Source organism: Diadema antillarum, unplaced genomic scaffold (assembly GCF_040938485.1).
Source record: "Diadema antillarum isolate AM-2024a unplaced genomic scaffold, OU_Dant_1.0 seq00000971_RagTag, whole genome shotgun sequence".
Lineage (NCBI taxonomy): Eukaryota > Metazoa > Echinodermata > Echinoidea > Diadematoida > Diadematidae > Diadema > Diadema antillarum.
The window spans coordinates 680,862-708,577 of record NW_027271814.1 but is presented as its reverse complement, the minus strand read 5'-3'; the positions used below and the strand labels follow the sequence as shown (position 1 = coordinate 708,577).

The window sequence follows — 27,716 nt, the reverse complement described above, 5'->3', positions numbered from 1 at the left end:
TGCAGGAAAAACAGTGCCAGAGCAGAAACATTTCTCTTTTTTCTTTCTGTTATGTGGCAGAATTTTGGTAACATAAATTCAATGACACTCTTCAGTACGAACAGTTGTGCCCACTGAAAAGTCTGATCTTGTGTGAAAGGTAAAATGCACATGGGAAAACAAGGTCTTGAAGAATTCGTTTCATTCACGATAGCTGGCATTAAAGAGTATCAGCACATATTAAAGAAATGTAGGTCAGGACTACCTTGTACTGCTTGAAGACAAGACATTATTTCTTTATAAAGAAAGCAATGCTGGTAATGTCAACGACAGAAGCTTGGTATCTCTTTCCTGCCTGATGTAATAGAAACTTTTTCTCATATCTTATAAAAACTGAAACCTCTACAAAGTGCAAATTTGTAAGTCTACGGTCAAGTCAGGTGGGTCAAGTTGACTGATAGATTCAGTATATCAACAGCCAGATGATACAAATTTCACCAGAGTTGGATATAATAGAATATGAAAGTTCTGGAATGTTGAAGTTTCAGATGTTGCTACCAAATGATGCAAATTGGAAGAGCTGATGATGTCACTCCCTTGAAAACTCTTGTATTGGTTTCTACACAAAAAACTTCACTATTTAAAAATCATGCCATTGGTCAATAATATAGCAACTGCATTTCCCTTTTCACGTCATTGTTTCAAGTTATTACAAGACTGCAAGAATTTGATGGAAATGATAGTGATATCTTTTTCTCATTAAATTTATGTTAATAAAAGGGAAATTTATAAAGAATTGGTGGGAGTTCAATGGGGAACTATTGGGATCTTGGCAATTTCTAATATCACATCCAATTTTGATAAAAACATCTGCCATTCTGTTCATTTGATATTACTCTATCAATCAAAGCTGCCTTGAACACATGGAAAGACACTTCAACCCTTTAATACTGAGCTTTGATCACTGATTGGCAAGCAGTCTAGAGTGCCTTCTTTGCCCACTGGCACAGATGTCTGGAAACTAATTGTCAATGAATGGGGATTACCTAATCCCTCTAATCCCTATTGTGACACCATGGCCTCCCTTCCTGTTGGACTTGAGGCACACTGCCACACCTGAATGGGCTTGCTAACTTTACAACTAGGTCAAGATTGGAGGGATTATTGAATACTGCTGAAAAGAAAAGCTTGGGAAATCATGCTTTAAGCATGATTAATAGTGTCTGGGCACATTTGTAAAGGGCTATTAAGAAACAGACTCCAGGTGCTATAGGCATTTGGCACACAGGAGGAAACAAGCATGAATGAGTTGCATAACCACATGTGCATGAAGCTCTGAAGAATATCTCCAGTGTCAACTGCATGAAGAGAACAATGGCACTTGTCAAAGAATGCTAGTTGATGAGCATCGCTGACAACTCCTGGAATGTTTCATTTCAGTAGTCTTAACACACACTCTCTAAAGAAGAGTTGAACATAATCATTCATTCATGTCTCAATGCACTCATATGCAGTGGAGCCTAGGGTTTGTGCCTACTGAGCTGACATACACATTATCCTTTAATTATTGGAAGTAGAGTACAAAGTCTGCTGCCTGCATTCTAGTTATGATGATATGGATTTCAAAGTGAATTGGACAAAATAAAACAGGGGAAAAAAAAAAACATCAGAGATATCAAAGTACCATGGGATGGAGTGATCGTTCTCATTTTCTATACAGGCCTATTGATAGGGGCTGTACAAAGCAAGTGTTACAAGTGAGAATGTAGTCCTACCTCTTGAAATCTATCAAGTTTCAGAAACCACATCTCTGTGGTTTAGTGCTGTCTTTCCATTCAACTTCTTTGTTTAGTACTTTATTAGGTAATACACAAATACTGCTTCACTTGAGACAATTGTTTATATATGATCATTTCTTTCGGTTGCATGATTATCAAAAGCCTCTTGATTGCTGAATTCATGACCGATATGTCAATTGGCTATGCTGAATTAGAAGAGCAGTTCCTCTTTCTCTTTCCAATTGACAAATCTGTAGGGTTTTTTTTTTTTGTTCATAAAAAACTGACTTTCAAAACCACTTCTGTATCATCTTTTCCAAAATGCAGTGATATTCAAAGGTGCTATGTGCAAATGTTTTGTTTTGTTGTTGTTTTGGTTGTTTGGTTGTTGAGTATGCCAGCGTAATAAGTCTACACTTGTGACACATTACACATTAGGATACAAACTTCCACCTCCACTCTCACAGAAATAAAACTTTGCTGTTTAGAGTTTGCTGGGACTTGTGTAACTTGCGTTTTGCAACACTGTAGCTGCTGCTCTGGCTGTTGTTGTTGTTATTATTGTTGTTGGAGGGGGGAGGGGGATAGCTTGGATTGTTAAGTTAAATGTAGCAAGGTCATTACGTCACCTGCGTGCATTGTTGTCACTCTGTACCAGGCAGCCATGTGCTCCCTCTGAGTGAATGGGCTTTGGACCCAGGCACCAGGGGTACCTAGCCTCCCTGACTTCACACACAGGTGCACACCAACAATCCCCCATTACCAAAGCCAGAGGTAAACACAGGTGAATCAATGGTGTTTTCACACCCATGTGCTCTTTCTTCACCTCCCTTTGATACCACTTACACCGCTCAACCCCCTTTTATTCCCCCCACATTCCTCTAGGGTTAATGTACAACAGGTGAATCTTTTCCAGGTCTTTCCCTCCTTTAGGAACAAACACCCAGTCACTCCCGTGTTACATATGACGCATTTCACAATCCTTGCAACTTACAGAACACACTTCCTTGGGTATGTAACAGGCCAAATTTAAACTTACCCCGAGAACCGCTTTGTGATCTTTTCAACTAGCATGGAATTAACACTTCAATACAGAATAGAGTCTTCACTACTAGTTGCTGTTGAGTAGGGCAAGCCTCAGGCAAACTTTTTATGGTTGTGATGAACAACTATTGTCCAAACAATGTATGCAAAACATTTTGAAATGTTGAGATGAAAATGATCTACTAAATTAACCTCTTTCTAGTTTACTGAAGGACTTTTTACACTTGCGTTTCTTAACCCCGGACTTTCTCTGACCCAGGACTATCGTTAGTCCCGTACCAATTTTTTCAGCTTTTTACACTCGCCAATTAGTCCCGTACTATCTCTTGTCCGGGGCTAAGGAGAAAACTGACCTTTTTACACTCATATTTCTTAGCCCCGGACTTTCCAAACCACATGAATATTCATAATTACGCTGTGTACTGTACACGTACACGCACGTACCGGCAGCACTTGATTGCCTCGTTTCTGATTGGTCAGTGAGGGTCGGACTTCGTCTCCGTCGCTTAGCCCAGGATTATTTTTTCGTTCTGTTTACACTCACTTGCTTGGCACCGCAATTGCGGTGCTAACCCCTGCTATTTTGCAGGGCCAGATAGTACCGTACTATCGGTGGGGCTAGCCCACTTTGGCAAAAACGAGTGTAAACAGAAAGTGGGCTAAGGATAGTCCCGTACCAACGGTGGGGCTAAGGCCCCCCCTTAGCCCCACCGTTGGTCCGGGGCTAAGCAAAAATTTACAAGTGTAAAAAGCCCTTTATTAGTCCATATTTGTTTGAATATAAAGGTCAATATTTAAGTTGATAACAGATTCTGAAGAAATTTCCAGGATTCAGTATTGTTTCTTGCCTCCAAATAACATTCTGTATAAAAGCTCAATCAACGGTTCAACCATAGCAAACTTGTGTGAAGTACCTACAACAAAGGTGTTATTCAGCACACATTCCAATACACAATGCAATTTGGGGGAATTCCCATAGTGTTCCATACAGGAGCTTATAAACAAGAAACATGAAACCTGTAAATGTGGAGAGGATACAAAGTCTGCAATAAGAGGAGAAAAGACCTGTGAAATACACTAAATTGAAAAGGTGAATTTGGATCTTAATGGTTTCTTGATATCAGACAACCTGATATCAGAGATGAGACACCAGACAGACAGACAGACAGACAGACAGAGACCCATTCCAAAAGAAAGACGTCCCAAAATATTAACAATCCACGCATGCAGGGGCAACTCTCTCTAACCTCTCCTCACATAATTCCCTTTTATTATCCCATCTGTCTGTAATACAAGTCTGCTTTCGTTTTTGCTTTCGCCCACTGAGCCGTCCGCTCTTGCTTCTCGAAAATCTTGACGTCACGAAGGCACCAGCCAAACGTACATGACATTCTTAGAAGACGCTCCCAGAGAAACGCAGAAAAAGTCTCAAAAAGAGAGACGGAGGGAGAGAAAGCCAATCAGACAAACACATGGGGGCCAAAGAGAAACATAGCCTATATTTTTTTCTCTCTCTCTGAGCTGACAGGAATCCAGACATATAGATCAAGAGTTTGGAAAGGAAAACAAAAACGAAGAGATGGGTTGATAGACCAGTCTGAAGTCAAAGGGTGTCGGCTAGCCAACCAAGAATGCACTCAATACTCCAGACACTGTGGCTGATTGACAGAAGTGAATGGAATGGCGCGGGTTAGCCAGCCGACTTGCCGTTCCCTTGCCCACAACCCTTCCGTCTCCCCGTTCCCATGCTGGCCCGGCCTGCCTTGCATGCCCGCCTGGCTCTCTCCTTGAGCAGATGCGCCACACTTTCGCCAAAATAACATCACCAGTTTCAGAGAAAAATAGCCCGCAATGCCTTCCTGTTGTGCCGGAGCACTTGTGCTCACTGGTCACAAGTGATTTCCCAGCTCCGTGGCGGGGTGTCCAGACTTGTGCGAATCAATGTACAATGATTCACACCAGAGGCTGGTTATTTTCAGGTTTTCTCGTACTGCATGTCTGCTTCTCCATAGATTACAGACACCAACCACAGGCATAGATCGCATACATTGGGGCCACAGACACAAGCTGGGCGCTCTTCTCAGTATTTTGTACTTTATACTGTTTTATGGATATTCCAATTACATTCTTCATCCACTATTAATTATTCACAACAACTGATGTATTATACACAGTTGCAGTGTGCGTGTATACACCACCACTGCCGGAGTCACTTAGAATACAGTATGCTGGTGGCAGTGTCACTGTTGCGTCAATGTCGGGCAAAACTCATAGGCACAATCAAGTCATTCAAAGTCGCATGTATGCTACATTCTAATACAACAGTCACTAGCCCACACCATGGCAATGGCAGTGACACAAAGTGCCTTTGAGTGAATGATATCAAAGTTTCGATGGCTAGTGACACAAGGTGGTAGCTAATCAACATTGTGAAATGTGATCACCTTCACAATCTCAGGGGTGGAAGACAGGTGGACCATGACAGTGATATATTTATGTCATCTATCACCTTGAATAAAAGTCTTTGGCAAAGTCAGTCCTCGTTAATTTGGGCCACCCCCCCCCCCCCCCCCCCCCCAATTTGACTAAACATTATTCAAGTGGTGGCATTAGGCATGGGTTAATTATAAAAGCTGATTCTCAGGGGTTATCTCCACTTAATTGGTTAAAAAAAAAAGAAACAAGCATCAGGATTAAAAAGGAACATAGACTTATTTCCAACTCTAAGTCTGACACTTCTTAAGTCTGAAGAGCCAAGTGTGCAATATGATGCATTTCTAGAGAATTATGAGTTGTTATAATATCAAGCAGCCTGCAAACGAAGACTAGGCCATTCACCAATTTGGTGCAAGCACTACCCCCTGTGACAAGGCCATCAGTAGGTCTCAGGGGAGGTTGGGGGAGGCACACATAACCTAGCACTCCACTTCCTGTCTGGGTCCAATGTCAAATCTGGAATGTCTGCGTCTATTTTAGCCTTGTTTCCAGGGACATTATTTTTCTTTCTATCCCAATCACTCATTGCTTCATACTTCGCATGCATTTATCATCAGTCTTGAATGAAGGCTACTCTTACACGCTATGTCTGCTACTCCTGACTGGGATGCTTAAATACTTTTTATTTTCTTTTACAGGTGGTGCATGCTACCACAAAAGCTTTGGGATAAATCCCTGAATCAACTAGCCCTCCCCCCCCCCCCCAAAAAAAAAAAAAAAAAAAAATGCTTAGAACACAGGCCCTAATTCTGTAGGAAAATCAAGCTACAAATCTACCTGAATTTGAGTGAAATCACGACAAGTGACGACTTTTGTCAAGAAAATCACATAGGTCATTCTGTCAGAATGTCACTGCAATCGCTCGCTATCCCACTTGGAGTTTGGATTGAAATAACTCTCTTGGACAAATGTGATCATGATGTTGTTAGATAATGAAGCCATCTTTTATTTGGGTTTTTGTGCCACCAAGCTGAAGGTGTCTTGAGGCACTATGTTCATAGGCTGTCCATCCATCTTTCCAAAATTTTGGTAGATTGTGATATATATAGAAACTGTACCATACAATATGGCTTTTCAGTTGCACTGGGTCTTTGAGGTGTTGGGCAAAGGTTACTGACCCACTCTCCCCCCCCCCCCCCCCCATGGCATTTTCACTTCATATACATTGTACCTAGACTGGAATCAATGAATGCTGAGTAATGTGTCCAGAATAATGTTGAAGTCCTGTATACTGGTTGTATTCTCAGTATAAAATCTGTTTTGATAAAATTGTTAATAGTTTTATCTGCCTATGCATGAATAGTGTCAGGATTATTGGTAATGGCGTGAACTTCAAAAATTGAACAGAATCACAAGCTATTCACATGATCATAAAGAAGAGGGTAAGTGTGTACATGTATTATCTTTTCTTGTGATTTCCCAAACTATATTTAGGCTTTGAAGGTGAATGAGACGGGTACCTCGTGTGCACAAATAAAACACTTCATCATTCGACCCCGAGCTAAAGAGGGCGAGATTACTCTGACTCATCCGGGCAAGAAGACCAGCAAAAGTGCTCAAGTGCTCATCTACCGCCGAGGTAAGGGCTTCCGATGTTCCTAGAGACTGGTGGGTACGCCACCACGCCATCTCATCCTGCACGTACACAGATCACGGACACACAATTTCAACTGACGCCTATATTCTAGGTGGGGCGGACACCACGTTCAACACTCATGGCAAAACAGAACTAACATTAAATGCAACCCAAGGGGGAAATAAAAAACAATTAAAGATGGAATACAAGAAATTAAAGTATGTTTAATTTTATGCGCAGATCGGTAAAATAAAAGTATTTGCAAGAGAGAGGTTAGTAGTGAGTTCTACATTGTTGTACGCCACATTACTGGAGGGTTACTGTTGACAATAAAAATCCACAACATTACTGTCTAGTCATGAGAACTAGATATGAAGTTACAAGACCCTCTGGACACAATATTTCTATGAAGCTGGAGGGAACAAAAAAAAAGTGAATTTCCTTTAAAGCATCATGAAGGTACAAATACAACTGAAAGAAATACTCTTTGATATGTCAGGTTTGAAAGAAAACTCTTGACAATCACTTGATATGTTGTTAAATTTATTATGTGCTATCACAAACAGCATGGAGGCCTACTCCTCAACATTTCTTAATCCTTAATTTTCACCTATACAACTGTACAATCAATTAGTGTATGTCTGGAATTTGACGTCTGACAATGTAGCTCCATTACATACATTATCTTCAACCTTCACTCTTTGGATATTTTTGGCATTAATGGATTTCAATTTGCCTCTTTAATGCATCACCAGTTTCACATTTACTTTCCTCTATTTGATACTAATGTTTATCCTTGGTGATCACATGCACACATTGATACTAAACTCTAAAACAATCATTCTAGAATATTTCATCTAGTTTTGATGGGCTAGACAGGCCAAAGCTAATAAACTTGTCTCCACTTGTCAATGCTGAGTATCTAAACCATAATTGTCTAAATCAAAATGCAAGTTTATTTACTCACAGATCATAACAGAATACAGTATTGATAGCAATGATTATGTTAAATATGATAACACTAACATCATATATGATGATAACCATAATAATAATGAACATTCGTGCTGCTACAACTAGTGCCAAGTAGTGTTAAATGGTGATCATAATAATCATCACCAAAATGTTCAAAAGAGGAGATTAAAAATAGCTTCCAATCAAACACATCTTTGTGACACGGTCTTGGGCTGGTCAAATCTCATTCAAACACTTGATTAGACAATTTTTGTTTTGTTGTTGTTGGTGGTGGTGGTGGTTTTTTGTTGGGTTTTTTTTTGGGAGGGGGGAGCTTTCATTCATAAGTTGACCACAGGAATTTTGATCTTTCCCGAGCCAAACAAAGACAGAGACAGGCAGCTTTAAACCGCAGTCACTCCAAAAAATCAGTTCCACAGAAAAGAACACAAAGAAAACCACTTCTTTTTTTTCTTTTTTTTTTTGAATAGTCTGTCCCTTTTGTCCCTTCTATTAAAGGCAGGTACAGGTTCAAACAGAACTGTTTTTTTCCCAACCTGCTTGAATGGGTAGTCTTGCACATGGCCAGTCTATTAACAGTCCCATTCACACTCACCCCAAATGTATGGTTTTTGAAAATCAGTTTTGGCAATGTGATGCAGAAACCATTAATTCCTATACGTGCGGATGCACACACACACAAAAAAATTGCTACAGGTAACTCTCCAAAAACATACTGCCATGCCTAAGGCCAAGTAAAAAAAGAAACCAGTTTCTCGTCCTCGCGCGCATCGATTTTGGCCGCCGCATCGATTTTTTTACTATTTACTATTTTCAAAATGGCGCTGAAAATACCAAGAAATTCATAATTCTCGTCCCAGCCCGCTCCCCGCCCGCATCGATTTTCAGTTGCCGCATCGACTTTTTTGATATTTACTATTTTTTTCGGCCGTGTCTGTAGCTGTCCAAATCGGGTCCCCATCGCACGCATGAACACATTCGAATGTGTAGAGGCCCGTACACTCTGCTCTGTAACGTTGCATCTCCAGTGACGGCGATGTATTTTGAAGAGAAAATGAGTGCGCTTTTCCAGCAAATGTGGAATTATAAAATGGGTGTATCTACAAAATAAATAACTTTTCCACGGATTCTGGTTTGTATCGTATTTCTGCGGGATACTTTTCCTTACGACGTAAATTCACGGACACGGCCGTGAATCGTAACATCTGTAGTGTGGTATACAGGGCAGGGGAAGCTCGGTATATAAAACGAACACTGCTATAACGAGATATCGGTTATTACGAGGAAATTTTCCCGGTCCCAAATTTCCTTCCACACAAGTCCATGTAAAATGCTACTCTTATAGCGAGATCGGCGATAACGAAATAACTGCTATAACGAGATAAATTTTGTGATTTCCAAACAAAGAAAAACATAGCCAATACAAACCTGATATAGCGAGGTAATTAAAGCAAAATGTCTTCGGGTAAAGCTTAACTTCGCCTGTGCTATCACGGTCCGAGATTGTAAAGCTCGATGCGCCAAAAACTGTCTTGTACACACACATTTTCTTCATGACAGTTCACTCTACAGCTAGCACCGCATGTTGTTCGTGTATGTGTGTGTGTGTGCGCGCACTGATACATGCAGAAAATGTGGCGGGACGGCCGTATACATGACATCATCATGACGTTTAGCAAGTGTGAGGCAATCTGATGCTGTGATTGGCTTTCTACGTAGGGAATTCCCCATCTACACACACACATGCAGTCATAATGTACACAGAATGTGTCACACACACACAGCATTGTACAGACCATATTCAAGCTTTCCACACACAACACCCATACCATAACCACATACCAATCCACAGACGATCTTGACACAATCGCAAGCTTTCAAACATTTATTCTACAATTAATAAGAAAAACATTCTTGATATCGGATTTCATTGGCGAAAAAAAACATCTTCTTACCCATAAAGGTGAGTAATTACCTCACACACATTACCAAGACACAGTTATCAGTATTGATTGAAAGATGATGGGTAGTCCCACGTGTGCAAATTAATGTCTTTATGTTATGCCTTCTTTTATGCCTACTGATATAACGAGATATCGGCTATAACGAGGAAAACGACTCGGTCCCGACCATCTCGTTATATCGAGTTTCCACTTGTACAATCATCATCCAAATGACGAGTGATTATCAAATGTCTTTTTAGAACATGAAGAAACATCTTTGTTTAATGCTATAATGCCATAAATCGTATCATTTTGACATCCATCTGCAATTGTACAAGCCAGTTTCCAGTTGAATGTGCTACAATTGTATACCTGTGAAGAAATGCAATACACTGTACCAGCTGTGTGGACACAAAATGTCACAAACACAATGATAAATAAAGCAGTGTTTTGAATATCATGGAATTTATTTCAGTCGTACATTTGTTGAAAGACATGTTTTATACCTGTTTCAATTAATAGCACAATACATCAGAATTGCAAGTACACTGGTATCAGAAATGCCATTACAACACTAAATACCAGTATTAAGATGGTCATTTTCCCTTGACATCTGTAATGGAAAGAAAAAGCAAATGTATTTCTGCATGCATGAAGTTTCATTTCAAGTATGCTATATCTATTTGTTTGAAAATGCACAGAGTGCAGGCAAGACATACACCTGGGACCTGGTCTCTCATAACACAGCTACCACTTAACTGAGTGATATTTCATTTCATAAATTGGATATATAGAAAATAGTAAAGCCCTCTCTCGTTACTTTTCTCAGAATTACCGGACGAGAAACACATATTACTTTCATTTTGACAATCCTCGAAAAAATAGTAAGATATCAAATAGTAAGGACCTCCCTCATCGCCTTGCTCAAAAAACCCGGACGAGAAACTACTTTCTTTTTTTACTTGGCCTAAATCGTTTCAGCTTCAGAGTGGGTTTTTCTCTTGTGCACTGAGAAACGTCAGTATTTAGCGCTATTTAAGTATTATTCTTTATTATTATTATTATTGTTATTATTATTATCATTATTATTTTATTATTATTGTTATTATTATTATTATTATTATTATTATTATTATTATTATCATTATTATTATCATTATCATCATTATTATTATTATCATTATTATTATTATTATCATTATTATCATCATTATAATTATCATCATCATCATCATCATCATCATTATTATTATTATTCTCATTATTCTCTGAAACTCTCATGATAATTTGCCCTGCATATCTTGCGATAAAATCATCAATTTTTAATCCCATAACATCATCAATTTTTCAATCCCGTAATGCATTGATAATCTTCAAACTACAGCTGTGGGTTCACGTGTTTGGATGGCCAGGGTCACACAGCAGTCATTTTTTGAGGCATGCTCAGTCTTGAGATGCAAAGTCCTTCATTTGCAGCAAAAGGATTTTTTTTTTTGCCTGTGTGAATAGTGGCAAATACAACTGATTTTTGCATCACAATGCACAAACCAACAACTCATGTGTGAACGAGCCTACTATCAGGCAAATGAACGGGCACCTACAATGTATTTCTTCAAAATATGTAGCCAAGAAGCCCATTCCTATGGCAAATGAAATATCTTCTGTAATGTCTGGCAGAAAGGTGAGTATCCATATCGAAACTTACCCCCAACTGAGTAGTTGTGGTTGCCCAAGGCAAATACAGATTTGGAATTGCAGCAGCCCTACAATGATTCACTAGTGCACAAAATTCTTGACTTTTCTTTGCATTTCTCCCACTCTGTCTTACATTTACACTGAAGGTGCACTTATCAACTCATTTCTGGCACAGCATTGTTTATGGTTTCCAAACAACTTTCAGAGAGTTTTGGGCAAAGATGAAAGCAAAGCTACTTTGTTTATGGGGTTAGAAGCATGTTTTTAAAGCACTTTAATAAAAAGAAATGTGATTACAAACACATTTGAGCCAGAAACAGGTTTCTGTAGAGTTTAATACTAAAGTCGTTTTGAAATGCATGTATAGTTTGGACCTGCTCACGCCAACCACTGCCAACTACAAACCAACACACCTTGGGTCAATCTGCGCAATGGAGCTGCGCTGTGACAAGGCCTCCCAATCAACTTGTGACAGAGTTCATAAACTCAACAACTCCAGGAACGCGATCCAAAAGGCTTTTGCAAATACGCGTTTTGATAGTGGGTAAAGAAATGGGTTTCAAATATGGGAAAGTTGATAAATGCAGCTTGCATTACCTAAAAATGAGACTTTCTGAAGCACACACTTTCTTCACAGAAACCTTTTAAGACAAATTTCTATGGTGGCCATTCACACTGCCAGTGAAAAGTCAGTTCTACGAATCTAGCGGTTCTGTGCTTACCACAAGTCGTTACTTTGCAGGGTAGGAGGGTTTTTCCATGGGACATCTCGTAGAGAATTCTTCCAAACACTCTGTTCAATTTGTAATAAATCATTTGAACCAACAATGTAGAGCTGGCACACACCATAGTTGTCAGTCACTGTCATATCACCAGCTTCCTGCAATTCACACCATCGCCTACTTAAATTGGTACAGGACAAAGTTTGCCACGCACAAACAGTAGCTCGTTATGCTGCACTGCCCTCTTTCCTGCTGTCAAAAGTTTTGTGTGACAAAACAAAAGATAACCAAACAGCTGTGAGCTTATAACAAATGGAGAAACAACCATGAACGGTGTCTCATCTAACTGGCATACAAATGCTTCCTGACATCTGTTGATTTGCTCACGTCAAACACTCTAGCTACTGTGTGTTTACATTGAAACAGAACAACTTCAGCTCCCATTACAATTCAGTTGTTTTATTAGACTTTCATCCTTTTGTTTTTGAGTGAAAGTTGGGTGAAAGATTTCTATTAATCTATCATTCTTGGATCTAAAAAACAAGCTACAATGGTAAAGGATGTTATTCAGTCAGCTTATTGTTAAATTCATTCCATGAGGCAAAGGAAGTAAGGTTATACAATGCATGTTTAGACAACAATTCATTTGCACTGTGTAATAATGTTGTGAGAGTGGTGCTGTATATTGCCAAACATCCCAGGATACTGAGCTTCCAAGGACCTTGAACATTTTAAGGACGCCCGTGTACATCAAGTTTCAGCTATTTAGCAACTACAGCATTGTCACCACCATGTTATCACACACAACCGATATAAAACTTTTCTTCATTTTCACAGAACTAAAATCTAGATAAGTTGATCTTTACAATGATCATCTTCATACACACAAAAAAATAATCAAACCTGTTGTAATCATGTTCAATACCTTGAGTGAACTAAGTCTTCTGTATGTTCAGTTTCACTTCCAAAACTTAAAGCACTCGGAGAACGCAGACCTCCACCAAGCCAACAACTCATTTCTACCCATACACGTATGAACTTTCCCAATTTAGAAGCCTTTTGTTACATTATCAGCTTTCAGCTGCGCGGCACCTTGCCCGAGCAGAATGTGCGCTGTAGTGTGCATAGAGCCTAGAACTCCCAAGTTCATTGACCTTACATGCCAAAATATCAAAAATCCTTTAAAAATCCATAAAGATTCCCGGATCACTACCAAAATTTAATCCATACAAGTTTCATTCAAATCTGCAAGTAACTTTTTGAGTTATGCAAACAGACAAACCAATGCCGATGATCACTTAACCTCTTCCTTCCTTGGCAGAGGTAAAAATTGAAAAAAAAAAAAATCTAATCAAGTAATTGCCCCATCATACTTTATACTAGGACCAAGTTTGGTAAAATTCCACTCAATATTACTCAAGTTATTGCGTAAACGAGTGGGGACAGAAGGACGGACAACCCAAAAACATAATGCCTCCCGCGCCCTTCGGGCGGAGGCATAACAAATGTCTGGTGCTTTGTTCTAATTCTGTGTTCCATTGATGTCATCAAACACACATTTCCACATCTTCTGAGATCTTTGGGATTATAAACAGACAAGGCATTGTCTGCTTTATGCAAGTTGACCCGTTGAGGATGAGTCCTGAGTATACTCAGGCAGGTGTCTATGGGAAATGCGTGTTGTAGCAAAATCAGTCCGTCCTCAACGGGTTAGGCAGACAAAGTGGTCATGTAATTTGAATTACCTTCATATGGACCGTCTTGTTCGGACAGGCTGCATTAGCTGAAAATTTGGGAAAAAGCCATATCTTCTGGTCTGTAATTGTACTAATAGGTGAAGACAATGAATTGCTTTTTCTTCACATGAAAGATACAATGTATGAACCACAAGAGTTAGATCATTATTATCATTGCAGGACACAAATCATAAACGACTGGCTCATATCTTGATGACGCCATATCACTATCAGATTTGGCCAACTATTTTACGACAAAGCCCTAAAACTTCCAGTGAACCAACACTCTCTGAATGGCATACCATCCATACCTTCCCCTCACAAATGCTTCCCATTTTCCTTAAGAACTAGTTGCTTGATCAGAAAAGAAAAAAAATGAACGCACACACAATACAGATGGGCTATCCAGCCTATCCAGTGCAACTGGGGCTTGCAGACAGGTTCACTGTGGACAGCAGCAGCCCAGGAGAGAAGGTAAATAGGAAGTTGGTGAGGTGCAGCAGTGCATTCACCCAGCAGGAAGCACCTATTGTTTGTGGGTGAAAATTGCTGTTTACATTTCGCGGTTGGCTAGGCCCACCGTAACTCATCATCTAGGGGCTTCTAGAAGGGTTAAAAAAAAGAAAGAAAAACAAAACAAAACACAACAAAACAAGGGGAAGGTAGAAATAAAACCTGTTCCCCTGTTGGGGAATGCATGGTAAAGATGAATGGATTAGTACAGCTCTTGCTGCTCTGAACTCTTCACATTTCCAGCTGCATGCACAGGGAGGGCAATGAGTTCTATGAGATTTCATCTGCAGCACATACATTCACACATGAGGGGGAAAAATGGAATCTCAGTTCAGCCACTGGATCCCCATGCACTTACCAGTGTGAAACTGAGTCTTTCTAGCTTGATTCCTCTCATTCTTACTTATTAAAGGCCCAATAAGGGTCAAGGTCAGAACTTGCCATGTTCATCTTACATACAAAAAGAATGTACTGTAAAACAAGGTATTTTTGTGGCATGAAATTTTCGCAAATTAGAGCCGCCGACCTTTTTCGCGGCATGAAATTTTCGTGAGTTGCCTCTAACATTCAATGTGTATAGTGTAGACAAAAACTTTCATGTACATTTTAATTTCGCGAATCTTGGCTCTCACAAAATTAAAATGCGCACAAACACTCCTCGTTTTACGGGATTCTTCTTGCACATTTGAACATAAAAACATCGTTGTAGCAAGCAGCTACAACACAATGTAGTATGTGTAGCTCCTCGGTTGCAGCAATTTTCCCTCCTCAGGCAACCACTTGCATTCACTTCATTCAAAATAAACATAAAACAATATTTTTGTTGGTATGAAGTATCACAAATCTGAAATATTGGCATCACCTTGCACACAAAATCAAAACTGTAATAGCAATACATTAAAGGACAAGTCCACCTTCATACACATAAGGATTGAGAGAATGCAGCAATATTAGTAAAACGCATCAGTGACAATCCGTTCAAAAGTTATGAATATTTTAAGTATCTGCGCGGTCACTGCTGAAAGAGAAGACTTCTACAGTGTATGATGTCACATGCGTAAAACTATAACATAAGGAAAATAGAAAGAGAATTTCACAAAACTTTACTTTTTGAATAAAGTGCACATTTCTTCGACTTGCTACTGACGTATGTTAAAGGTAATACTATTCCCCCTGCCTTCTGAAAGAGAGAAGTCGAGTGTTCTTTTGTTATGCGAGAAAAATGGAAATATGTTGAATTTTCTTTATTTATATCATTGTACTCATGTGACATCACAAGCTATAGTAGTCTTTTCATCCACCCGTGACTGAGCAGAAACTTCAGAAATTCATAACTTTTGAATGGATTGTCCGATATTGCTCACACTCTCACTGATGTGTTCTACTAATATTGCAGCATTTACTCAACCCACATGTCTATAAAGGTGAACTTGTCATTTAACTATCGAAACTGAAACTGCACATGTGATTTCCCATTCTGTTGATTACCTATCTTTAAATAGTAAACCATGGGCAAATTAGGGCCAAAGGTGAAATTGACTGACTATACAAAGCACAGATAAACCATTGCTGACAGAAAAGAATGTGAACCTGTTAGTGACTGATTGACATTGGATGTTGAAGTGGTGGCCAAGTCGGTCGTCCACCAGCAGCGGAAATCACATACCTAACACGAACTTTCATATCCTATACATGGCTTTGTAATCATATCCCCAGGCATCCCCCTCCCCCCCCCCCCCCCCCCATCAAAATCAGCTGTTGCAGTAGAGCATTATAGCGACTTCTCTGATTAACCTTAAAGAACTGGTAGCGTGGGGATATCATAAGAGTGGGAAGGCTGGCCCTGCTCGGATATATTTTGTGTAGAGGAATCACCTTAGGAAATTACTGTATGTAGGCCTACAGCTAGCTTTGCCATAGATCCTTATGTATCACACACATATGTAGCTAAAGAATCTTGACTGTTAGTGTTACAGACTGGTGTACGGTTTGATGCACAAATTCACTGTGTGGTGGTATTCATGGTTTTCCAATGTACCCCGCTCGGCAGCGAATGAATTCAGACCACTGATGAATCTCCATGTTACTGGGTCCTTCAAGGGGACATAGCACATAACACAATGCTATGCTCATGCAAGACTGTTCAGCAGAACTGTAGAGGAGTGGGTATTAAAAATGCTATGGAAGATTTAAAATGATTCAAACGGGCATTTTAGCCCGTTGAGGACGGGCTCATTTTGCTTCATCACGCATTTCCCATGGACACTTGGCCGAGTTACATACTCGGGACTCGTCCTCAACAGGTTACTGTGCATCACAAGCAGCTACGTGTGTCAGCACAGATTTGATGTCACTGAGATGGTCACTCTTTTCTGCTTGCCCTTTACATGGCATGCCATCCCATGATCTAAAAATGAAATGTTGTTTGGTAAAGACAATGGTTATAATAACAAGGCAATTATTGGCATACATCCATGAAGAGAATGATCTTTTTTTTGTTCGTTTTAATCACAAAAAGTTGGAAAACAGTTACATCTAATACAGTGTGTACACAAAGCCAATTTTGAGTGCTATTAAGACAATGTCAGTCACAGGAAGACAGGTCTTGAAGCACCTGTAAGATCTTGTTAAGAACTAAGCAATTATCAAATATTTCAACTGACAGAATGAAAGCCTGCATCACTCAAATGATTATCAATCTGCTGCATAAAAAATGTTGGCTGCGCATTAAAATCATCTACCAAATCTTGGCGATAAATCTATCCCCAACTGCTTGATTATCTAGCCTCTTAGTGTGTGCTCACGTAAATTCATCTTTGCCCGATCTGAATTTGAGAGCAGATGATTTTTCTCCAACCAACGGCAAACATCACCATAGCTGAATTTGCCGACAGTTGATGGAGCAAAACTTATAATCCCAGACGTGCTCTTTCAGCAAAGATGAAGCCAGCAGTGCCATCAATCAAGACTGGGAAAGAAATCTACCTATCGGTGCAATCCAAAATTAATCACCAAAGGTGGAGGGGAAATATTCCCACCGCCTCCGCTGTGCTGTTCTAACATTTAGCAGCGGATGTGACCGGAGTGCAGGTGTACCTGAAAGGCATAGGCCTACATGTGTATATAACCAGCACACGATATTATGCCCTTCCAGTGGCCCACAAATGCCAGCCCCGCCAGCTTCAGTTGCCACTCTGTGATGATCGGAGAGCAGCAATACACATACATTGCATAATTCTTTACTTGCACCTGTAGTCGGTGCATAGCCTGTAGGTATGATGCCTCTATGTGGCAGGCATGCCTAAACAAAGGATCCTGAAACTGGGCAGTGTTTACATTCAGGCCACAAAAAAACCATACCACCAAGCCCACACAGGAAAGCACGCACTCTCTTCTGCGGGAGAGAATAGCTTTAACACATGACATACTGTAAACACTGACGCCTCTTTGAACACTTCCATGCTCCTAAAATAGACATGACAGGCTTTTTTTTTTTTTTTCCGAGGAAGGAAAGACTGGGTATCACATGTGCCATCAACAGTAAACTGTCATGTGATTTTAATGCAAGACCAACTATTATCAACATTACACGCTGTATGCAAGCCGAACAATGTTCCTTTTTATTTGGCAGTGCAAAAGCCACGCGGTAATAAAATAAATACCAAGATTATTGAAGTTATTTGCACACAGTTGTACAAAAATTGTGTAAGGTACTACAGGCATATTTATGAATTGAGTCTTATTGATCAGTTCTTGGCAGTATCATTTCAATCAAATCGATTCACAACATGCAACTGTTAAATCCGCAGGTGGTCGTGGCAATTAAAGGAATACAATCTCTATACAGTACAGGAAGTAGAAATCCCTGTGGCAGTGGCTGTCATGAATGAACATTGTAATACCCGAATAGTAGGCAACCCTTTATACCCACCACACACAGGTGTAATCATCTCAACCTGTGACTCATCAAACCAAGGAGGTACCAGTGTGGTACACATTGTATATACTGATTTTGAGAGAAATACACTGCATAGGGTCTATACAGAACCAAGACTGCATGGTCTGCCAAATACAATGTACCCTGTACTCATGCCCGAAACGCAAATGGAAGCAGAAGTTTGACAGATTGTCACTGATTGTTCACAACCATTTAACTTCCTTCTTAAGAGAGGTTAGCAGGTGCAACAGGCAAGGACAGGCAGCCATTATTTGCTGTGCCTCGGGAAGATACAAAGGCCCATCTCTATTCTAAAGAATGGGGAAACATGGCACAACATTCATATCAGGGTCGCGATGGAATGTCATCAAACGGGTGACCTTCTCACCCCAAGGCAATGAGATGATTGACGCAGAGAGAACTGAACAAAAGCAAGAGAATGTTCCCTCACTGATTTACATTTCTCAAGCTAAAAGTCAATAGCTATAAAAAACAGAAATGACAGTAACCATTGTAATCACAACCAAACACATCACTTGTATTCCTGTTGCATACCTGTACAAATTCTCAGTAAGCATTTGCTATTGCGGCATAACCCGCTATCGCGAACATAGAACACTGTCCATCTCTGCAAAAGAATGTCGGATTTACTTTTTTCCCTTACATGTTGGCCTGACTTGACAGACAAAACAAGGAAATCAAACGATTTACAACAGCAGCAATAAGAAACATAATAAACAATTTACAACAGCAGCAATAGCAAACATAAACGATGACAAAAATGACAACTGCAGGGCTGGAGGCACCATTCCCAAGTTTGACACAAACAAACATTCTCTCTGTCTTCACAAACCGTTCCAAAGAGCATGCCATCAAAACAGTGGGAAAATCTGCTATGCCATCATTCAAAAAGTATGCTGGAAGGATGGTTTTCTCCAGCAATTTTATAGGGGAAGAAATCCCAACATTCCAACGGCTGGCTGTCTGTCTGTATGCACAAAGTACCTAGTCTGATATAAGAAAAACATTTCATAATTTTCTATCTTCTCCTCCCAGCACAATATAAAGAAACCCTCTTGACTTTCAACATCATCAAAAATGGACTTCCAATGTTGGATAATACATCTGTGTTCATCAACTACGTATTAATGTGACAGATACTACAATTGTATAACAATGCAGGCAACTCTATTTGATTTTTTTTTCCCTTCAAAATATTGCAATAGGTCTGAGAAGTGGAGACTAGCGTGGAGGGAAAGCTGAATTGGCAGGGAAAAGTGGCAGATGGAGTTTTCCCATGACCCATGGCACTGCTGACCAAGCCATTTGTTGGCTCCATCAGTGTACAGGGAGAGAGAGAAGGAATAGAGAGAGGGAGACCAGGAAAGAAGGTAAGCTCCACTGCCCCCACCACCCACCCCCATTCCCTGCTTCTCACACAGAGTATTTCAGAGGAGCATGAGCTCCTCCAACAACAGAACTTGTCTAAAAATAGCCCAAAATTGGGATGCACTATTGATAAAGAGGCATTGATTTTATCCATTAGTACCACTGATAGTCATCTGCTTCATATCACACTGCTGTGTATATGTGTGTAAATTACAGAAGACATACAAATTTGTAAGATCTACAATGTATCAACTAGAGATTGTAATTTGTCATCACTGACAAATTAAGGTGATCCGATTTTTTTTTATCAATGATTCGAGTCCTGATCGCAATAGGCATGACCATACAAGTTTCATCTGTGTTTAGAGACATTGGTCGTGTGATGTTTGCATTCTCATTTAGAAAAGGGAGTCATATCTGCCATCTTTGGTACCAAATTCTGTATACACTGAATAACGAAGATACAGCAATGAATACATATGACCTTTGACCCACCTTTGCACTCCCAGATTGCATCTGATGAAATAGTGGTTATTTTGTGAAATGATTCTCGCGACATCGTCTATACGTGTGAAAAATAAGGGAAAGATGGGACAGGTATTCACTCAGATACAAGATGAAACATTTATGACCTTTGACCCTAATTTACATACCCAAGATGTTGTCCGATCTAGTAGTTGTTATTTTATGAAATAATGTACGAGACATGAACTAAACATGTGCAAAATATGGGGGTGATAGGGCGTGTTTTTCTTGAGTTATTGCAAAGAAAGTTGCAGAAAGAAAGAAATATCTCAATACATAGAAGATAAGCTTTAAATTCAACCAATTTTTTATCGTAATCCCGACATCGTATGAAAAAACGAAGGCAACAAAACGATAGCGCAAAGTCTCAGCTACAACATATTAAAATCTGGGAGAAATTCACGGAAGGGTAAGTGAGCTAGTGCTCGATAAAGACAATCATGTCAATTTTCATATTAAAGAAAATTCCCTCCCATAGAGATAACACGTCATCACGAAGATACAAAAAGAAGTACATATAACCTTTGACCTCAATTTGCACAGACAAGATGGCATCTGAGTAAAAAGTAGTTATTTTGTGAAATGATCCTTGTAACATGGTCTTTGCATGTGCAAAATATGGGACAGATAGGACATGTATTTACTAAGATACAGGATGAAACACTTATGACCTTTGACCCTAATTTACATACCCAAGATGGTGTCTGATCAAGTAGTTGTTATTTTATGAAATAATTCACGTGACATGAACTAAACATGTGCAAAATATAGAAGTGATAGAGGCTGTTTTTCTTGAGTTATTGCAAAGAAAGTTGCAGAAAGAAAGAAATATCTCAATACATCGAAGATAAGCCTGAATTTCAACCCAATTTTTTGACGTGATTCTGACATCGTATGAAAAAACAAAGGGCACACTTACGGTAGCGTAAAGTCTCAGCTACAACATATTAAAATCTGGGAGAAATTTACCGAAGCTTAAGTGAGCTAGTGCTCGATAAAGATAGTCATGTCAATTTTCATTTCCAGAAAAACTGCACTCCCATAGAGATAACACGTAAACTGGTCAAATTTGACAAGATTACTTTCAATCCATTTTTACGAGGTGATACCGTTATCCAATCAAATTATTGTAATTTCATGTTTCAAAGAACATTAAATAAGCTACCTCATACTGAAATCTGGGTGAAAATTGACAAAGGACTAGTGAGATACGCTCGAATGAACTTGAAATTTGATGACGTCATTTTGAAAATTTACTTTTTTTACTTTATTAAGAAATTTGATATCTTTTAATCATTTTGTCAGCATTGCCACCCCATGAAATGACATGTACAACTCATCAGCTTTCAAAATATGTACAGAAAATGGGGGGTCACCGTCCATCCTGACGAGTAAAATCGGATTTAAGATTGTCATTTTTTTGGCATAGTTGCACTGTATATCGCCATTGACGCGCGCGCGGAATTTCAACTTTGACGGCCCCGTATGACGTCATATTGAGTCGGATTGACTTGAAACTTGGTAGACATATTCCTTGACATTTCAGGCAGCCGATAAGTGTGAAAAAACGGGAAATTTCTATTGCATATGAGCTGTGCGTGCGTATATGAGCGCGCGCGTACGCGTCCGTCCAAATTTTTCAATTTTTCAAAAAATGCTCCAAATGGTCTGAAACGTGTGCAAAAAAAATTTGAGCTCGATTTGAGCATACAAATATTTCAACGCGCGCGTACGCGCACGTTTTAAGGTATAGATGAATTTTGAGAATATGAGTAGAATGCACCTGACCTGAAATATATGTGACGTAAATTTCATTGAAAAAATCCATTCCATTAATGAGATATGATTGAGAATGTGTTTTCATATAATGACGTCATAGTGACGTCACGGTCGACTGATCACCATGATTTTAGTTCGATTGCCGTCTTTGGGAGACGATACATATATGGTATAAGTTTGACATTGAAAGGCAATGCACTTTCTGAGCTAACCTCTGCACAAATTTTGTCCAGAAACAAAGAAAGAAAGATTCCGTACAGATACAGAAGGTGATCCGAGAGGATACTCGGATCACCTAATTAAACCTGTTGTACCATAGCATGGATGATATAATGCATCTTGTCTATAGACTATACTGTTGATGTCCGTATGTACACAACAGCTATCCTTTTGCATTTTTAAATGACAACACCCCGCTTTCTCTATTCATTTTGAGCACACATAGGCCTAATGTTTTGATCAAAGATAAAAGTAGGCCTAAATAGCAACAGATCAACAACTGCAGAAAAATAAACCCACATAAAAACTGGGAGGGCTAACATTCGCAAGAGTGCAGAGGACTGACAAGATGACAATCATGAAATCAATTTGTTACAACTCTGACATTTGCGTAAGAGCAAAGAACATTTCGAGGTAAATTTTATGTGCTCTTTGCATTTTCAACAATAATTTCCAAGGTTAGACAAATGTACAATCCATGCCACAGGAAATTTCATTGACCACAAATACTTAATTTTTAAACCAACTTTGTTTCTCTGTGTGAACTTCAAGTTTGATATGGAGCTGATGATAGACATGAACTTGTACACAGGATCATCACCTCAAAATATTTCAATGAATTCCATAAGAAGTCATGACATGATTTGAACAAAGCAACAATGTTCATGAAGTGCGAACAATGAATTCCTCCTCCCATCTCCCCCCCCCTCCATTTTCAAGAATTTCCCTGTAACCACTCTCCATCATTTCTTTTGTCCCCCCCCCCCCCCGAAAAAAAAAAAAAAACTTTTCAAGTTTGCATTCTTTTACATCACATCCACCATAAAGATGAAGCCAGCTCCTACCAGCAGGAAAGAAGCTGAAACAGGGGTCAGAAGTTCACATCACAGTACATCCTACTTTTTCCATCTCATTCCCTCTCTCTCTCTGTTTAATACATGTACTACTACTACCATGCCTCTATCTCCCTCTTGTGATGGTGGGCTGTCTCAGCCATAGCAATGACCTTGTGACCCCTGGGCATTGCAGTTGCTCTATCTCTGCCACTAATCTGAACCGAATATAGAGCAAGCAAAGATTTTCTAAAAATTCATTCGCTAAACTCCCTCACTCACTCACTGCTCAACTCAATCTCTCTATCCTCTTGCCCCCCCCCCCCATATTCCATCTAACACTAGCCTTTGCCACAGACTTCCTCACTGTAGTCCTTGCATTAGTTGCAAGATATTCATTTCCAATTGCATATAATACAAAGTGATGGCCAATAACCATATTAACACAGGCATAACAACGGGACAATGATTGCCATTTAAATCACAAGTTTTTTTGCACCCATTCAGATGGACAGAAATATCCTGTTAATTGTCCATTCACACAAACTTGTCGACCAAATTGCGCATGCCCGAAATCTATTAAAAATGGTGACCCCATATTGCCCTTGTGTTCGCGCTTTGTTCAATCATGCACGTTTTCAATGTAGGGATAAAAAATCTCAACATTCTTTGCTTCAGCATTCACATACTCGCCACGGTACAAATTATCAACCTTTTTCTAAAATTATCGCAATTATTCTGAAATAAAACGTAAACTTCTTGGGATTTGGATTGTGATGCTGATCTGCTACTTAGTGGGATTTTCATGTCCACACAGGCAAAAAAAAAATTTCTCGATTTGGATTGCGATGCAGATCTCGTGATTTGTATCCCGCTATAAATTCACATCAGTGTGAATCCCACTAATGGATGAGCTGAGCAACTGCATTGGCCAAAGTGTCCCACCAGATAATTCCAGATCTCAAAAGTCCCTTACCAAGATTTGTATGCTTGGCTTCAGCTTGGCACTAAAAAGGTTCTGCGTAAGGGTCTTGGCAAAAGGCTAACATTCACTGCACACTTGCTCTCTCTTCTTCTCTTTCTCTTCCTTGCCCCCTTCCCCAATTCCCCCCCCCCCCCCCAATTCATTCACATTCATTCACATAGCACAGATGCACAGGAGTGTGCTATGGCGCACACACAAATCCACCTTCTGAAAGTGCGCTATGGCGCACACACAAATCCACCTTTTGAAAGTGCCTGTATGAAAGAAAGGGCTATAATCCACCTTCGGTATTCTCAGCTTAACACAAATCAAAGCTTGCCAAGATTAAAGCTCCCTTTTACAGTATATGACAAATTTGAAACATAAACTACAGTGGCAGAGTTACAGAGAGAAAGGTTGTAAATGTCAGTGAACTTTTGGCAGTTTTGATACCAACTCCAGCAAGGGATAAACAGCAGTCTTCCCTGTGTTTATTCGCATTAAAAAATATGATAATGCTTTGGTAGTTGGTGAAATAAAAAACAATGGGACACCTTAAAACACTAAGCGTTAAAAATCTATCATAATGAAAAAAATTCTACCATAAACCGCATTCACACACACAGGAGTTATATTTTTTCTCTGCAACTACACGTAAAAAGCAATGTTATTTGCACTTTTCACACACACACACGTGCATGGGCTGCGAATGAGGTGCTTTGAGTCTCCAAGCGGCTAGTGCCTAACCAATGACCAGAGCGTGACACTGGGCACTGGAGTGTGAGGACTCCAGTGCCCCAAACTTGCGAGAGTTAACAATTTCGTGTGTGTGGGTGTCCAAGCAAAAGCATTAAATTTATGGCACTGTGTTGTCAAAATTTATTTTCAACAAGTTCCCTCAAGTTTTGAGTGTGAACGGGCCTATGCTACGTACGAAAGAGATTATACTGTTTATGAAATCATCAGTATTAGAAATACATCAGTCCACTAAAGGTACGTGCATACCTAGAAATCCTTTTGTTTGTTTGTTTGTTTTTTTTTTGGGGGGGGGGGCAGGTAGGGGAATATTTACCAATAGCAGTTTCATTTCTTCACACTCTTCCAAAAGTTCAGAGCAGAAACCTTCCCCTGTTGTGTATATGTGTATAAATACTAGAAATACTGATTTAAGTACTTTCTCTATTCAATAGTGCCGTGTCTACACAGCAAGGATTTCTGCACAGGGAATACGGAAAACACACTTTTCGTTTAAAACTGTGGAATCAAAATTCATGCATCAAGCATCAGGAGAGACGGAGCTTTTTTAATTTGAGTGCCCCACTTGGAGAAACACAAAGTTAACTGGAGCGCAGATGCGAGTGAGTTGGAGCCAGCAAGAAAATCCTCAAGCATGACTGAAAGGGAGACATGAATGTATTTTGAAAGGATGAACAGCAGCAACGGGCTACACTAACCAAGCGCACTCTTGCTAATAAAAGACAGCAGCCACTCGCCCGCTGCCCGCACTCCAAAATGAGCTAGCCTCAAAAGACGCAGACAAGATCGGCAGATGACTAATGAAGGGTCTCCCGGTAGACGGATGATCTCGACGCTCACAGCTGGTGCTGTAATAGCTCTTCCGCATCAAAGACCAGAAACGACGTCACTCGGCACAGACTTGCACGTACATGTATGTTTCGACGCAAATAAACAAGCCATCCCAACCTACGTGTATACCAGACAAGAGAGCACAATTCCACACGCGGGCTTTCATAACTGGGCAAATATTGAGCAGATTCAGCCAAATTTTCCCCTGTCTGTTTTTTATTGCTCTCTATCTGGTTTCTGGCATTTCTATCATCTATTATGAGCATCTGTCATTAAATCTGAGAGATTCTGAAATGAAAAGATGAAGACCTGAAGAAATGAGTACAATCAGTATCATCAGGTCTCATCCCTTCTCATTAACGTTTGCAACAGACATCATTCTTTTTTACTCTGTTTCTATTATTATTTTTTTTTTTTTTGCTATTGCTTTACAGGATGGCTATGGAGAGGGGTGTTGAATTGAGGCTAAAGCTGCAACGAAAATGTTTGATAAAATTTTGTCCTAGAATTTAGCCTCTATCTTCTCTGCAGACTTAGATTTGAATATATCTGTTCACTTGAGCAAAAGTTGTCCGACAACTTGCTTAATTTTTGGCATCATAATACCAACTCAAACAAGAGACAAAATGAATCATTTTTCACGACAGCAAATCAGCCACATTTACGGTTTGGAGAATATCAAGGGTAAGTGGTACAGATTCCTGGTGTCAGAAGCAGTCATCTGCCTTTTAGTTTTAGGCACCACTCTCCATGTCGACACTTTGAACTCAAGAACAATGGCAGGCAAACTTGAATTGTACGGGATGACGACGGCATACCAAAGGCGAACCACAACAGCAGCCCTGGAGGGAGGAGAACACTTGGACAGGACTGGTCTTGACAAGTTGACCTTTTCTCTGACTGTGTAACGGCCAATGTGGTTGACACATGGTTGACCACTGCTCTGTTCACTCTCTGGATTGTCCATAAAGGGTAACGTTTGATTAAACCCCTCCCCTAACTACTGCAGCATGTCAAACTGCCAGCTAACATCTTATCACTTGAATGCATAGCCTCAACAGAAATAACCTTTTTTCCAAAAGCTCTCACGCTACCGTTAGCACCAAGAAGCTTCAAACAAACTGACAATATTGCAAGTAAGACAAGTCAGAGCCAAGCAAGATAGTACGAAGGCCTTTTGAGATCTGCAAATGTGATTACTATTCATGAGCCACGGGAGAGCTAAGCCCACTCATCGTTCCTACCCAATAATTCAGTCCCCTCACTTTCACTTGCAGAATTGCTGGATTTGCCTGAAAATCATCAATGTAAAACAAATTTGTACATAACATTGTATGCCTAAGCCTCTTATGATTGGTTGTTACTCTTGCTACATAATGCAGTAATGCAGAGCGTTTAAAACAAAACGTGGTAACAATCACCGATCTCATCTACATGGAGATCAGTGCGTACAATCCATGCACATGATCAGTGAGCGGCATGTTAATCATTCTCTGTCTTAAATGTTGTGTATGCTTGTTGAATGTATCAAAGGAATGCTGTCACAGTTGCTTTCTAATGGAAGGGTTATAACCTAATGCCGGGGTTATGTCAGGGTAATTACCCTAGCTGTTCAAGAAAGAGTTTGGCAAAAGTTGCCACGACAACGTCCGAGCAACATCTTGCAGGGACCATTTTCCAACACTTTTATATCACATTACCCCGTTGAGGACGGTTTGATTTTGCTACAACATGCATTTCCCATAGACGCTTGCCCAAGTATACTTGGAACTCCTCCTCAACAGGTTAACTAATTCATGGATATCACAAAAGCTTATGAAATTTTCAGTAATTGTTTCCATCCTAGAGACTTTTTTCCTTCTGTTTCCTTTTGAATATTCTCCCTCTCTACACACCATATCTACCCTTTAAAGTCCCAGTTGAGCCACGAGTAGTACGCCATGCTTTCATCTCATTAATTTTTGTATGCACTTCACATCCACTTCTTTCGTTCTGTAATATGAAAGTGTACAGTCCAAATGAGAAT

At 39.8% G+C, this 27,716-nt stretch overlaps 1 protein-coding gene across 1 annotated transcript in view; it reads right to left on the bottom strand.

Annotated features, from left to right (window-relative positions):
- Nucleotides 1-27,716, bottom strand: part of LOC139741980 (uncharacterized) — a 136,842-nt gene that overhangs the window by 91,187 nt on the left and 17,939 nt on the right. The gene's annotated exons all lie outside the window — the stretch shown is intronic.